We start from the raw sequence: 15,698 nt of genomic DNA, 5'->3' as shown, positions 1-15,698 counted from the left end.
TCTGTCTGTCTGTCTCTCTATCTCTGTCTCTCTATCTCTGTCTGTCTGTCTGTCTGTCTGTCTGTCTGTCTGTCTGTCTGTCTAATCTGACTCTCCGTCCGTCCATACGTCTGACTCTCCGTCCGTCCATACGTCTGACTCTCCGTCCGTCCCTCTGACTCTCCGTCCGTCTGTCCATCTGTCGGTCCGACTCTCCGTCTGTCTGTCAACTTGTAAGCGAACCGAAAAAAACGACTTAACCAACACAACATGGAAAAAGCCGCACGGCGGGAACTTGAAACAAAATGAAATCTTGCAGCTCTAATTAAAATCGTCACGGCGGACAAGCAGAAATCTCACCGACTATACCGACAATCCTTTGTCGGCTTTTGCTGATGAAATCTCCGCAGGTGTTTACCACCGCCGAGTCCGAGGTCACATATGATGCCTTATTAGACCATGAAAGGCCACAAAGGAGTGCCAGGCAATTGTTCTCCATAGCGAGATGAAAGGCTCGCCAGCTAATGAACATCTGCCAGCCGGCATAAGGACCTCGACAGACGCACAAAAAAACTCAAGTTGACCATGGCCGGGAGCAGCTGCTCTCATCAGACGCAACTTGATGTAAATGTAGGCGGAGGGGCTGCTGTGCCGTGGCGCTAATAGCGCGGGACAGAGGAGGAGGGAGCGCATACACCGGTGCTCTTAGGTGCGTCTCAAACGCCAAAGTTCATAAGCCCGACCTCCGTCAGACTGCAGAGCTCTCATTCCATCCAAGGAGATAGATTTTAGAAACATATATTCACTCTCATCTCCGTGAGAAATCACAAATGATATCCCCCCCCCCACCCCTCCCACCCTTGGTAGACCAACAAGTCCATCCACTATTTTTGTTCGAGCCGAGACAAAAACTATAAATTCCCTTTCCCAAACACCGGCTTACGCAAGACGGTGACTAAATGACTCGGAATTTCCCAATGTGTCATCGCCTGGCGGTCTTCAAAATAAAACGTCTCCAATTAAAAGTAAAACAAAATATCTGGAGCAACAGCCAATCCTGCGATATTTTTCCAACGCTTAAACCTTAAAAACTCCCCTCGATCACGCTAAGTACAAGCGGTTAGGGACATCATTAAGTTATCCGCGGCACGACTGCGAACGTCATTTACATAATGTAATAAGTCTGAACCCTAAAGTGCAATTACGATGCTCATACCACCATGCGCATGGAAGCGACTCCCCTAACGACGGTGTCAGAACGCATCACCAAACATATCAAAGCTGGACGGGGGGGGCGGCAAAAGGCCACCGTCCGGTGTTAATTAGGTTACAATACTTTCCGCTGCACGATGATTCTGTCAGATGAGCTCCATTTGCACATGGGTTTTAAGGTTCACGCTGAGCGTACTGATTACGTTCATCTAAAACCTTCCACGTATTCTCCGTTTACTCATTAGCAAGAAGCCACGTTTGGAGCGCTTCAGCAAAGACGAGACGACGGAGGACACTGAAAAAATACTAGAAAGGTTTTAGGGGGACTTTGCCATGACACAATCAGTGTGACATGTTTGGGACCGAGAGCTTCGAGCATCTCGGGAGTGCGTCTTCCAGAAATGAAGGAGTCGCCGTGAGCTCGGAATGACTTGTTTATATCACCCCCCCTCTTGTGAGCCACGGGTCTTTACAAATGCATGGAAAGGTTCGGGCAATACATTTGAGATCGAGACAAAAGAAGGCTTTTTGCTTCCAGGCAATTTATGGCCCTTGTGATAGTGTAGCAGAGATGAAACGATATGAAAATGTCACACGGTGATTATTATGATGGAGATGACCACCGTCGCTAGGATTTTATTAAGGAAGATGTAAAATAAGAGAGAAAACAAAATATAATAAAAATATTAAGTTAGCAAATGATGCAATTTTGAAAATGACTTTGAGGGGATCAGCGGTAATTCTATCGTTTGCCTATCAGCCGAAGATGGACATGAGCACGGACTACACGCTCAATTGCAGGCAATCGCATCATCTGGAAAAGTTGCGAGGTGTCAGCCTGGTCTGTTCTCCGTTGTTTTCATACACGCACGCTCGCCCCGGCGTCATTTCAGCCGCTTATCAGCCATTTTACATCTCGCCCTTTCCCGCAACATGCTTTTTATATGCCGGTCTTGACCTTAGAACAATTTTCTTTATCTGCTGCACTTTGGAACGTGATGGTTTTTAAATGGCAACATCTCCAGAGCCTGTTTTTTTGTTTTGTTTTGGGTTTTTTTTTTGCAGCCCAAGGTGATGGCAGGCTCTGATTGAAAACCCGCCGCTGCTCTTAAGAGGACTGAAGGGTGCGCCATTGTAAATCCATACTAAGCCAGCGGCTGATTGATTCCAAATATTACAAACGCTGAGTGCCGGGGTCACATTTAATTGATTTGCAAGACTCCCAAATAAGAAAAACTCAAGGATAATACCTTCAAACACAGTAGTAGCTCATTCTATTTGTACATAGAAAATCAGCTTTTACACTAAGAATAATACTTTTACATAATACTCCGAAAAAAAAAGAGAAAAAAAATCAAGTAAAAAAAAATTGGCCTTTCGATTCATCCGAGAAGAACAACAAAATTAACTTTATTCCCAAATGTGCCCGATTCCACATCAATTGGAAGCTGCAATTTGGTTTGGGCAAGGCAAAGAAAATTAAATAGAAAATTGATATTTTAATAGCTTTTATTAAAAAAATAATAAGAATAAAAATTGGGTCTCTGAGGTGCCTGCCTAAGCAAGAAGTGAAATCTTCTGCTCACTGCCTATTTCTGAAAATGTATGTTGACATGCTACTTTACACAATGAGGACAAATTCACAACATCACTCATAAAAAGTTACATTATAAATACCATATGTATTTTCAGAAATCTTCTGAACTCCGCATAAGCACTTGGCGACTGAGGAAAAACTCCCTCAGGGACGAAACCTCGGACAGAAGCCAAGCACTGTGGAGTGACCATCTGCTTTGGCCAGTAGGGTCAAAATGGAGACGCTTTTTAATTCAGCACCGTAATATCAATAATGCTAGCATTACGCTAGGTAGCAGAGAGATGTTAGCGTAACCAAACGAGTGACTCAACAAGGAACTTAACCGAAGGCACGTTAACTCATTCAACGCTAAGCGAGTTAAAATATATCTTTGGCGTCTATGGCCGTCGTTGGCACTGAATGAGTCGAACAACTAACTTGTGCAACTTTTTGGTTTGACGAGAATCTTACCATGCACAATTTTGTGGGGTACGGGTTACGGCAATCATATTAAATTCGAGGAGACATTTACCGTAAAACTCATTTTCTTACCAACTTTAAACCCCCCCAAATGCAAACACAGGCCGCCTTCTTTCCGCTGTTCTGTTTTCAAGCGCGAGCGCCTCGTGTCTCGGCCGTGGGGACGACAGCGCCACAGTTGAGTGGCAGCATTTTGTTTTTGCATTTGTCTCCAAACAGACGCGTAGCTGTCATTCAAGGTCCCGCTGAAGATTGCCGTCAAATGTAATGTCTTGAAAGTTTATTCCCACGGACCACTGCTTACAAATACGGCTTTTTCTGGTGTCTGTCAAAGGGAGCTTACAAAGGGCCGTGCGGCAGAAAAAAAGAAAAGGCTCAAATATTTGAATTTAAATATTAATGGTAACATGGGACATTACGATTGACGGCAGGTAGCATAATGCTTTGTGTTTGTAGCGACAGCGCTTTGTTGTTAAAGACTTTTTGGGATAAGAAGACATAGATAAGCGCCCTCTTGTGGTTTAGTGTGAAAATAACATGTGGAATGATATATTAAGTCGCTCCTGAGTATAAGTCGCACCCTTGGCAATTCTACGGAAGAAAAAAAAAACACTGCGACTTATAGTCCGTAAAATACGGTAGTCCTGAGACTTTGGTCTTTTATCCAGTAAACTTTTGTAACGTTTGAGTGTAAAATATGTGTGACATCACACCCGACTCCCTCGTGAACATGGTATACATGAGCTTTGGTGGCGGCGGCGGCGGCGATCTTGTTCAACCATCCTTCACAAAGATTGCATCACAGCTTTTGATAGCCCTCATTTTGTTTTGTCTCGCCGCGATGCATTTCAAGGAGGGCCAAGATAGCCGGCTGGCCAAACGCACTTCGGGAATAAATAAGAATCCAGCCAGGATGGCGAGCACTCCTCGGAGAGCTTTGTAGCCCACGGCACTAAATCAATGGGCCAGGGCCCGTGCGGGGGGAACGTGCCGTCGGGCCACCGGCGGCCTCAGCTGATTTGGCAGCTCAAAGGGCTTCTGAGCGCCAGCCAGCAGGCTCCTCGGGGAAGTAGCAGCACCTCTCGGGCCCGCGAAGAATTTTAATGAGAGTCCAGACAGAGTGAGGCTGCTCCACTACAATGCTAACGCGGCCAATGAGTGAAATTCCTCCGACAGTCCAAAGACGAAGGCTTCACAAAACCTGCGAGCGCAACATTTGAGGACCAGTGTTTATCTTGATGGATGTTAAGAGGCGCGGCAAAATGTCCTTGAGATTTCTTTTCCTGTGGCATGTGAGCTCATGTGTGTGTGTGTGTGTGTGTGTGTGTGTGTGTGGACACAATCTACCACTGCTAGTCCGAGTAAAACAAAGAGAGCAGACAAAAGCCATTGGTGTTCTCATCTCTGCTCGCAGATATCCTCCAGCTTCCATCTCTGGCGGCTCTTCTCAACATCAATTAATGTGTGTAGCGCTTGAAAGTAATCTCTATCATTTAAATGAATCTTATAGCCCCTCGGCACAATGTGGGAAGCCTCACATCATGTCGCCAGCTGCTACTTTCAAAGTGGCTCCAACCTCCCCTGACTTACTCAGCCAGCGTCGTTACGTCTTCGGGGCTACTTGGGATATTGATGTGGCGGCCGTGTGCCACTTTTGTAAGATAAGTCGGAACTCGTCAAGGTGAGGTTCCTTCAGCAGGTCGTGTTTGCATCCAGGGGGTCCGCCTCATTAATGCTAATGAGTGACCAAGGGAAAGATTTATTAGCAAGTTGTATAAGTTTGAAAGTAGAAATATCTATATATCTATATATCTATATATCTATATATATATGCGAGAATGCACCGTTTGACTTTTACACCGTTTGAACTAGCGGGTGTATAAAAATGGCCGCCGGCCTCTTGGACTGTAGCTCAAGTGGTAAGCGGCGATGAGACATCCTTTTTCATTTTCAAAAACCTTTTCTGTAACGTGACTTTGCTAATGTTGGGATTTCAAATCACACTTGAGTGAGGGTTGTAAATTATGATGTCAAATTAGATCAGGTAGAGTTTCAAAAAGCTAGATACAAAAAGTTAGATACGTCAAAATAAAAAACAAATGTAGGGCTTTTAAATTAAGTTTCATGCCAGGGCTTGGGTTTCAAAAGTAGGGTTTCAAGCCAGGGTAGGGTTCAAAATTAGGTTTAATGCGTTAGGGTTAAAATGACAGGTTTAAATCTTGTATGCATCTTACATAGGTGGCAAATTACATCTCCTGTAAAATGGGAGTATTTCCGAAGATGCAAAATAATCCCTTTGACCCGCTTACAATTCCCAGCACTTTTAGACCACACCTTGTCCTGTAAAGTGCATACATGCCTGTGTGTGTGTTTGTGTGTGTAGCCCATTACCGCATTGCTATTTTAAAAGGCACGCAAAGCAGCAGAGGAAACTAAGTGGAGTTGAATTACGATCCATCTTTTTCACTGTCCCGCTAAGTTGATTTTGTATGTGGAAAGCACCTATTGGGTAACAGACGCATTTAGAAAGCCATTTAGATGAGTACACACATTCTCGTGCCGCGCCGTGATGAAGTGCCTCTTAATTGCGTCGTATCACGCAGCTCCCTTCAATCGCTTTTACTGCGGAACCGCTGGTCACTGCAAAAAGACGAAAGCGGAAGGATTTTTGTGATTAGTTTCTAAATACATGCGAAGATATGAGCTGAAAAAAATGTAAAAATAATGATAACATTAATATTATATAAATACATTGTATTATAATGAATTAAAAATAAAATTCCAATTCAGGATTAGAGTTTGAAAAGATCTAAATAGGAGCTATGTTTTAAAATGATGGTTTCGAATGATTGACGCGAGACAACGTTTCAAGGCTCGCCCAAAAGTGTTCACCATTTCAAATGACACTCTCAGACTCAATGTGGGCTTTCAAATGATTGCGCCTCTGGAAGAAACAATGGCGAATCGACAGCCTCCCGCCAGGAGGAAGCGCTCTCCATCTTGTGAGGTCCTAACACACAGAATTTCATTTTAATTAAATGCTTAATGAGCCGTGGGATTAATGCAGATGACTTTTTAAAGCAAACATCTATAAATCACTAAGGTCCCTCATTTAAAGTAGGGTGGCGAGGGTCCCCTTAACAAGTCTCCAGATGGCCAAAAAACCATCCCCCTGAGGTCACAGCAGTCGACTGGTCTTTTAAATAATAGTTGGGCATTGTGATGAGTGGGACCTGATGAGCTGCTGCTTAAAGCAAATCAAACGCACCTAATGTTCTATCTGCCGGAACACCCACTGATGGTGGAAGGAAGTGGGCATGGGCAATGAAGCAACTCCACGTTATTATTACACTTGCATTTCCGCGGCAGGCGAGCCAATGAATATAAATTGTCAAACTACTTTGAAACCCGAGGTTACGTCTCCTGGTCGTATTTGTTCAACAGAATGTTTAAATTCTATTGTCGTATGTTGTAATATATTTCAAAAAATGACAATCGGCAAAATTCAGCCAAAAAATGGCTAATTTGCGCAGATTGTAAAACTCATAGTCGATGTAAGTAAAATAGCTACAAAACTTTATTGACGCTGTACACCCGAATAAAAACCGTGTCATCCTGCCAAGTTGTTTACCAATCCAAACTCGGCAAAAAAATGCTAATTTCTGCAGATTGTAAAAGACTGGCGATTAAACAACTCGACCGATCAATCGTCGATCGTCGATGTAAGTAAAATAGCTACAAAACTTTATTGAAGCTCACCCTGTACACCCAAATAAAACCCATACCATCCTGTCAGGTTGTTTACCAATCCCGAAATGGTTCTTTTTGACAAGTTGAGCACCTGTTGACGGCCCATTTTTCTCCACCCTCACCTCAGATGCCTTCAGAAAGAGAGAATTGGATGTCAGCTCCCTTGCGGTCCCGTGCCAAATCTACTCAAACCAAATCACTGAAGCCCAGCGGTGTTTGACAGTCTGGGAGGGTACTCGGACTCCCCCCCCCCCTCCCCTCCCCTCCCTTGGACACTTATTTAATCACTGGCATTCACCTTTTGCTCTGACAAAAACATGCTACTACTACTAGCAAGGTCGGTCGCTGGGTAGATAGCGAATGTTATTTTCTGAAGTTTAACGAGTGTCTTATTTGTCGCCAGTTGTCGACTAGCCGTGCTTGTCGCCAAAGTGGTAGAAACGCTCGTCCTGGTGTCCTCCTGCCGCTTCGGGCGACATCAAACGCGGCACAAGGAGCAGATGGAGTCGCGCCGTTGCTTGCGGGTTCTCCGCCATGTGCTCCACTCAGCTGTCAAAAGCTGAGTGGCAGAGCATTACATGGATGATTACCAATAATTCCCGACTGGAAAGCAGACAACAATGTAATTACTGTCCCCCCCCTTTGGCGAACGGCTTTGTCACACAACAGAATAATCATATGCTCTTTTGACACCCAAGCGGAGACGGACCGGATCGCTCGATAATAGTGATACAAAAAAAACCCCAAAAAACGTGTGTGCTGCACAATTACATCTCCAGTCTGAGGAGTGACAATATTGTGTTTTCTATGGGAGGTTCCATTCTCAAAGTCAAAGTCAAAGTCAGCTTTATTGTCAATTTCTCCACATGCCAAAGACACACAAAGAAACCGAAATTTCGTTCCCCCCTATCCCACGGTGACAAGACATGGCTCACAACAGACAAACAGTAAACAAGTATAACAAAAGCGTGCTGAATAAATAATGAACAAATAACACAACAATAAATAAATAAATAATTAATTAAGAGGAGCGTAAAAACGCGTACAGCAGACATTCCCGAAAATAGCGCAACAGTGCCGCACGCTACGCAGAAGGGGGTAGCGAGTTCAGGGCCCTAACAGCCTGGAGAAAGAAGCTGTTGGCGAGTCTGGTGGTGCGGGAGCGCAGGCTCCTGTACCTCTTCCCAGAGGGCAGAAGGTCAAACAAGGAGTGAGCCGGGTGACTCACATCTCTGGCGATCGAGGTTGCCTTGCGGGCGAGATGGGAGGTGTCAATGTCCTTCAGGGAGGGAAGCGAAGCACCAATAATCTTACCAGCCGTATTCACTATGCGCTGCAGGGCCTTCAAGTTCTGTTCAGTGCAGTTACCACCCCAGACAGCGATGCAACTGGTGAGGACGCTCTCAATGGTGCCACGGTAGAATGTAGACAGGACTGCCTGAGGAGCACATGCACGCCTGAGCTTCCGCAGGAAATACAGGCGGCGCTGAGCTTTCTTTGCCAGTGACGAGGTGTTCGCGGACCAGGAGAGGTCCTCACTGATGTGCACCCCCAGGAACTTGGTGCAGCTCACCCTCTCCACCACAGCACCGTCGATGATCAGCGGCAGGTGTGTTGTGTGACCCTTCCGATTGTGAACCGGGATCTGCCACAATTGCTTTGACTTTGACATTCTGTGGTATGTAAAGTAACTGCTCGACGTATGAGTCACTAAAATAGTTTCCTACATCCTGTTTGATTGACAAGTCCAACAAATGTCAAGTTCAAAAAAACGGCAAGTTTCTGTGTTCAGGTATGAGCTCTTGACATTTTTTTGTGGGTCCATCCATCCATGATAGACATGCCTACCAAATTTCATTGATGAGTTTTTTTAAAGATCTTTTTTTTACAAGGTCTGTGGAAATGATATCTATGATATCAAAGTGGAAGACTTCCTGTCTGCTTTTCCATGCATGTGTTGTTGAGACATTTTTGTGGGCCCACTCATTGTGGACATGCCAACAAATTCCATGCCCCCAAAAGTTCCTGTTACTGACATTAGTGCCTTCATTTTTTGTGACTTCATTTCTTTTAAGCAATATGGCGGATATCATTTGTATTTTTTGGTCCCGGTTCACAATCTTTTTTGTGGATCAATTTAAAACTGATCGGCCTTCCAAATTTGATTTTGCGACCGCATTTTATGTTTCCCAACTATGATGACATTGAGGGGTTAATTTTCCAAAGATTGTTTTTAAAAGATGCTTTAAAATGAGTCGTCAACTTGCTCCTCGAAATGGCAGAAGGTTCGTTTCTTCTCGAGCCTTTTATTTTGCGGTAGCGTTTCTGAAGTGTGTGTGTCCTCCTTATGTGAAGTGATTGCAATCCTGACATGGTCACGTTACTGCAAGGCCTATCCGGACCTCCAACCACTTGCGAGCTTTTTTTGCTTTTCGCCGTGGTCCATCTGCATCATTTTGCGGCTGGCCGGCAGCCGCCAAATTGTTCACCCAGGTGCCGTCTATTGTGTGCACATAATTGCCCCGGCAGTCGAAGCTCATCAAGGGGAGAAATTGAAATTATTTCCTCGTACTCGGGGACAGTAGAGCGTGGAGCATAAAAGATGATGAATCTCCATATTTCCATGGGGATCGTCGTATGACACAGGCAGACTTGATTAGGTTGAGCAGCTAACAAAATTGCGCTGTTGAAGTCTTCCGGGATGCTTTTCTATATTTTCTTTTTTTTTATTGTGACTTAATATATTTGAAGTGCGAATGTACTGCTTGTAATTTTTTTCTTTTTCAAAATCTGCCACAATTGCTTTGACTTTGACATGCTTTTAAACTGGGAGTGGCCCGACGTATTAAAAGCAAATTAAAATGTCTCTTGGTGTACGCATGATAACATCAAGATGCGCCAGGCACTTTTAGCAGGTGTTGCTCCCAAAACGCAGTGCGAACGGCAGATTAGCCACTCATCAGATTTTTAATAACGACGACGTCAGTGAGAAGACTCATTTCACGGGCTAACTCCCCAAACTCTCTCGGCTTGATTTTCTCCCACAACTGAAATCAATTCAACTTATTTAGTATGTGCATCAACTGCTAAATGGAGGCAGCATGCTGCTGCTGCTGCTGCTGCTGTTGTGTTTTTAATGGAACTAATTTGCCTGTAAAACGAGTATGACAGTGAACACAATGGCAGTAGTAAAGTTGACTTCATTTGCTAATTCAGTGGCACTCTGCCTGCAAAGTACACAGTCATGCTGGCGCTTACCGTTGCTTGTCAAAATGTGTGAAGAAACAATCCACTGGGATGCCACAGTAGAATAGAAACTGAATTTCACCTGCCTCGTAGCATGTGGCACAAGCTCACATTTAAAATCTACTGCAAAACAAATAATCCGATTTAAGTCGATTTAAAAATTCCGTTAATAAGCCACATAGCATAAATTGGACCGACCATGCCACACAATAAAAACCACCCATTTACGTCACTTGACAACATAAATTTGACAAGCTACACGTTAAACACAATTAAAGGACTGACCCAGATCACTTTTTGTGATCATGTCACCCATTGGATATTCAGTGATGTGGACGCGTGGAAATCATTGGACTAGCCTCGTAGCGTACGATAGACCGAATTCGGTGATTAGGCCACATGGCATGCATTTGACCAATTAAATGACAAACACGCTAACCCATCAACACGATATGTCACATGTATTTAGGATTGTCCATAAGAGTAATCACCATTTTTAAAAGCATCTTTTTATAATCATCCTGTGAGCAGTGAAACAAGGTGTTTACATGACGCGGAGCCTGTGGCTAAACATGCTAGCTAACCTGATGAGTGAGGAATGTAGCTTAACCTAAACAAAAGCGATATAATTAGCATGCCGGTGTTGATTTCAGTTGCGAGAGTGCCAATTAAAGCTCATTCGCTGAATGTTCACCTTAGACAGGTGGAGAGAAAGCTGTGCGGGAAATCAACCTGACATTTCCTGTGTACATGCAGTAGCTTTTTATTTTTTGCCACTTTGTTTGTTTTACTCTTCAAATCAGTGAGTGCTGTTGATGTAATTCCGTCTTACAAGGTGATACTTATAATTAATAGCTGGCGAGTTGAGCAATCACACGAAATGCATTGCCAACAATGTCGTTAACGACGTTCCTTTGTTGCCTTTTTCTGGAGGATTTTTTTTTTACATTGTTAATGTTGTTCATATATAAGAACTGGTGAGAGGGGCAATCACAATCATTGTGGACCAAAATATTATTATTAAGATATCCCTCACTTGCGGCTTATTACTCAGCGCCAAAGACTGATTTTGACTAGCAACATAGCGTGCTGTGAATCAAATGCTACATAGCGATTGCTACGTAGCAATTGCTACATAGTTATTTAAAACTGCCACCGGGGTCACAATTAATGCAACATAAAATGAAAAAAAGTCATAAATATACATATCGTTAACTGTTGTGTTTTTAGAGAGTTTTACTGTCGATAAAGACAAGACAAGTGATGCAATCCCCACAAGTGCGTTTAAGTGGGCCTTCTCACGCTAGCGGCGCGGCATGTTCATTGGTTGTAAAAAGTCCGCTCGTAAGACGCACGCCTTGTGACTGATCAGCGCCTTGCTCTCCGGATCAAACACTGATCACAGGACGTCAACGCCTGTAAATTACCCGAGGCCGTATGAAGGTTTTTATTGCGCCGTTGTAAGCCATTTTGTCTCTTGTCAGTAGGAAATCAACGAGGTGGGGGGAAAAATAACAGCGACAGTGTACGCTGACACGTGTGGGGGTGGAAAAGACGGAATGATTATTTTAAGCTGCACGGGGGAGATGCTGAAACTACTTTGTGACACTTTCATCATTCGTCGCGGTTCCTCCGCCGAGTGACGCCGGCGACGCTGATCAAAGCGCAAACAGGACAGACGTTGACAAACAAGTGTTACGCACGCAGCACAACACAATGAAGGCTCTTCAAGAACAATATTACGAGTAAAAGTCAAGTGAAGACCTTACGTGTAGCAACACTGGACTAGCTACGTAGCGTGCATTATATTGCGCCAGCCACATAACACACCAAAAATATGACAATCTAAGCTTGTCCTTGCGAAGGCGTCCAACTGACTGATGGCGACCATTTAACCCGCCACACGCTCATCCTCCTCCTCCTCCTCCTCAGGCTCCCCGCAGAGCGAGCCTTTCGCTCGTCTCACCGTCGAATGTCCTGGTGAGCTTGTTAAGCAAGGAAACATGTTTTTGTTTGGCGTCCTTTTTGATGGCTGACAGCTCCTACTGGGGAGCAGACAGACCTCAGTCTCACCTTCACTTCTACTTCCCGACTTCTACTTCCTATTAAGTGTGTGACTCTTGCCAGAGATTATTTAAAAGCGCTTATTTGTCGCTTAGGAGCCAGACTGTGTTGCGGCAAATGACATGTTTTCCTGAGCCAGTGAATAAAATACGTATTAAAAAAAAAATATATATATATATGTATATATACTATATATATATATATATATATATATATAGTATATATATATATATATATATATATATATATATATATATATATACGGGACGAACGGAGGGATAGCTGTCATTTAGTCCAGCTGTATTAAAGGTAATTATAGGTCATTCAATTGCTGTATTATATCTGTCCCTTGCAATTACTTTATGCAGAAGGAAAAAAAAAGACGTGGCAATTGATGCAGTGACATTTCTGAGCAAGTTCAATAATTGCCACATAATTATAGCAATACGACCATTACTTGCAATTTACAATTGATCAATTTGTTTTTCTACTCGTCCACATTATCGTCGCAGGTGAACTGGAGTCCATGTCACGTGACGTTAAGCCAGCCAATCATCGGGCACGCAATTCACACCTATGGGAATATTCAATGATGTTTTCATGCAAAAGGTTTATTTCTATATCCTTGATAGAAAATTGGACGGCAATAGTTTGGTTAAAATGTTCTTGTACTGATTGTGGGTACAAAGGACCCACTTTGTGTGCACTTGTGTGTGCGTGGCAGGCATCTGAGGCCGCCATGTAGCAGCCCCGATCACGCGGTTTGATCTGTCCTGCGGCAAATAACAAGACCTCAATCTACGCCTATCTCCCCTTTAATCAAATCACAACCTTTTTTTCTGCTTTTTTTTTCCCCCACCACAAAAGTGTCAGCAGGCTCAGAATAAGGCCCGTCCTTATCAAAGAGCCTCGGGTTCAATTGATTTCCGAGGCCGGGAGGAGTTTTTTTTTTTTTTTTCTTTTATTCAGCAACTTTGAAGATCAAAATAAAAGGGGATGCTGGTGGGGGGAGTAAAAAAACACCTGCACCCCCCTACATCAGGCAAATTACTTCTGACTTTCAATTTATTTGGGCAGGAAATGGAAAGCTACATTCTAAGCACAGTCAATAGGAGGAGTGGTGGAGGGGGCGGGGTAGACGGGGGTGAGGTGTAATCAGGCGCCTCGCCGACTCCAAGGCCTCGGCGCTGTCACTTTTAATAGCCCCTCAGACCACACAATCTGGCTCGGCCGGCATTCCCGCCTCTTCCTACTACCTCCTCCTCCTCCTACGTGTCCTTCCTAATAACAAGTGAACGTTTCCCGGCGCATCGCATGAATCACGTCCATCCGCCCGACCTTTCCCGACGCTTAAAACCCGACGCGGGGCGAGATTGGCGGCCTTTCGTCGGATTGGATTGAAGTGGAGATTGGTTGTAAAGATAGCTGCTCGGGTGCGAGGCTACTTTTTCTGGTGTGTGCTTTGCAGACGATAGGATGGAATGAAACACATACAAGGTTGTTGTTGTTGTTTTTTTTGTACGGCGACAGATACGGGTCGTATAATTCCTGTATCGTGACCGTTTCTTCTCGGTTATAAATAATGGCCGCCACCCAGCGCGATCGAAAAAAAATAAAATAAAAAAGACATATTCGCATATTCCACAGCATGCACGTTTACCAACAGTCCAAAAAGTCATTGTGTGTGTTTTCATCTTTTCACCTGTCAGCAGACATTTTAACCTTGCGCCGCGGCGTCCAAGCACCCTTTTTGTCGTCTTCTTTGGATCAATAGTGTCTTTTCTCCGAGAAGATCCCCCGCAGCCCTTAAGTGGCTTCCAAATAGAATAGCAACACCAGATCCAGTCCTGACCCATTGAAAAAAAGTGTGAACTCATCATTCTGAAGGTTGAGCTACTTTTGAATCCCGCTGCCTCCGATCGATGGTCCATAATTCTTGGATTTCATGATGTGGAAGCGATAGTATCAGTAGAACACATTGAACAAGAGGCCCGGAGCTCTTGCGACCCCTTTTTCATAGCAAGTCTTTCTCATGATCATCAAACCTTGACTCAATGCATGTGCATGTGGATACTGGCTAACATTCCACATGATGCTTTTGAAGAATTCGGGTGAATGAATTTATTGAGGCCCTTCTTTTTTTTTTTTCTTCAAATCTTGCATGCCACTTGAACGCCATACAGTACAAAAAAACCTAAAACTAACTCTGAAACAAATAAAGAAACACACTTGGAAATAAATAAATAAACAAATAAATACATCAATCAGTCATAAAAAAGAAACACTTGAAAACATAAATGAATGAATAAATAAACAAAAGAATAAATAAATAAGAATAAGATAATAAAGAAACACACTTGGAAAAATAAATAAATTATTAAATGAACAAAAAAAAATGAATAAATAAATACATACATCAAATTGAAAACTATTATGTATTACATCCCTGCTATGCAACCTCTTCAAACGTGGCATTTTCCTGAATTCATCATCATTAAAAATGACATAAATATTTCCCAAATTCTATCACTGGATGACAGAGGATGTGTCATGAGTCCCTCCACGCATCCCCGGCCCCCGCCTCTAATCTGAACCGTTGTTTGTCTCCACTTTAACACAATTAGCCGATGTTTTGATGGCTGTGGTTTTACTTTCATGCCCCGTCACTAATGAGGCGCAAACTCGGGACACCGGGGGGGGGGGGATATCTCACCGACCGCACGCAAGGCACTAGTGAAAAGTGACAGCCGGGGAAACAAATAAATACTTTACCAGAAGATGATAGGACCCACCGACAGAGGAAGGGGGAGATGAAACCTTGCTTGTGTGTAAAACAAGGCTTCTCTGTCATGGCAGTTCTTTATTATTAATGCAGAAAAACACGGCACCCCAATGGCACGGTGCGGTTAATATGCATAAGGGTGTTCCGTGTGAACGGATGTTCCCCATACGGAAAACACTTTCCTTTTGTCTGCACGCTAATTAGATGGCTAATATGGCTCAACACCGGCATGCAAACACAAACTCAGTTGCAGGCGTGAAATGATTACAACTCACAAGTGGTCAAAAGAGGTGAAACTTATGTTTGTTTGTTTTTGAGGGAGAGAGAAAAACAATCTCAGGGTAGCTCCAATTTAAGACGATTTTTGATCCCTAATTTGACATGAGCCTTATATACGTATATTTATTCATTTATTTCTCATTATTCATTTTTTCATATTTTCAAATATTAAAATAAATCATTCAAATAATTAAAACCAAATTAAATGATTAAAACGTATACTTTTTCATTATTTTTATTTATTTATTTGCTCATTATTCAACCAAAATTCGCCGATTGTTTTTGTGCCAAGGCAAATCTGCATCTAATTGGAGTATATTTCTTTCTTTT

At 43.3% G+C, this 15,698-nt stretch overlaps 1 long non-coding RNA gene across 4 annotated transcripts in view; it reads left to right on the top strand.

The window, feature by feature from the left end:
* LOC148401149 (uncharacterized) overlaps positions 1–15,698 on the top strand; it is a 153,555-nt gene that overhangs the window by 21,494 nt on the left and 116,363 nt on the right. The gene's annotated exons all lie outside the window — the stretch shown is intronic.

This window comes from Syngnathus floridae, chromosome 3 (assembly GCF_059516105.1).
Source record: "Syngnathus floridae isolate MCC-2025c chromosome 3, RoL_Sflo_1.0, whole genome shotgun sequence".
Classification (NCBI taxonomy): Eukaryota; Metazoa; Chordata; class Actinopteri; order Syngnathiformes; family Syngnathidae; genus Syngnathus; species Syngnathus floridae.
The sequence above is the reverse complement of the archived record's forward strand: the minus strand, read 5'-3'. Positions and strand labels throughout refer to the sequence as shown.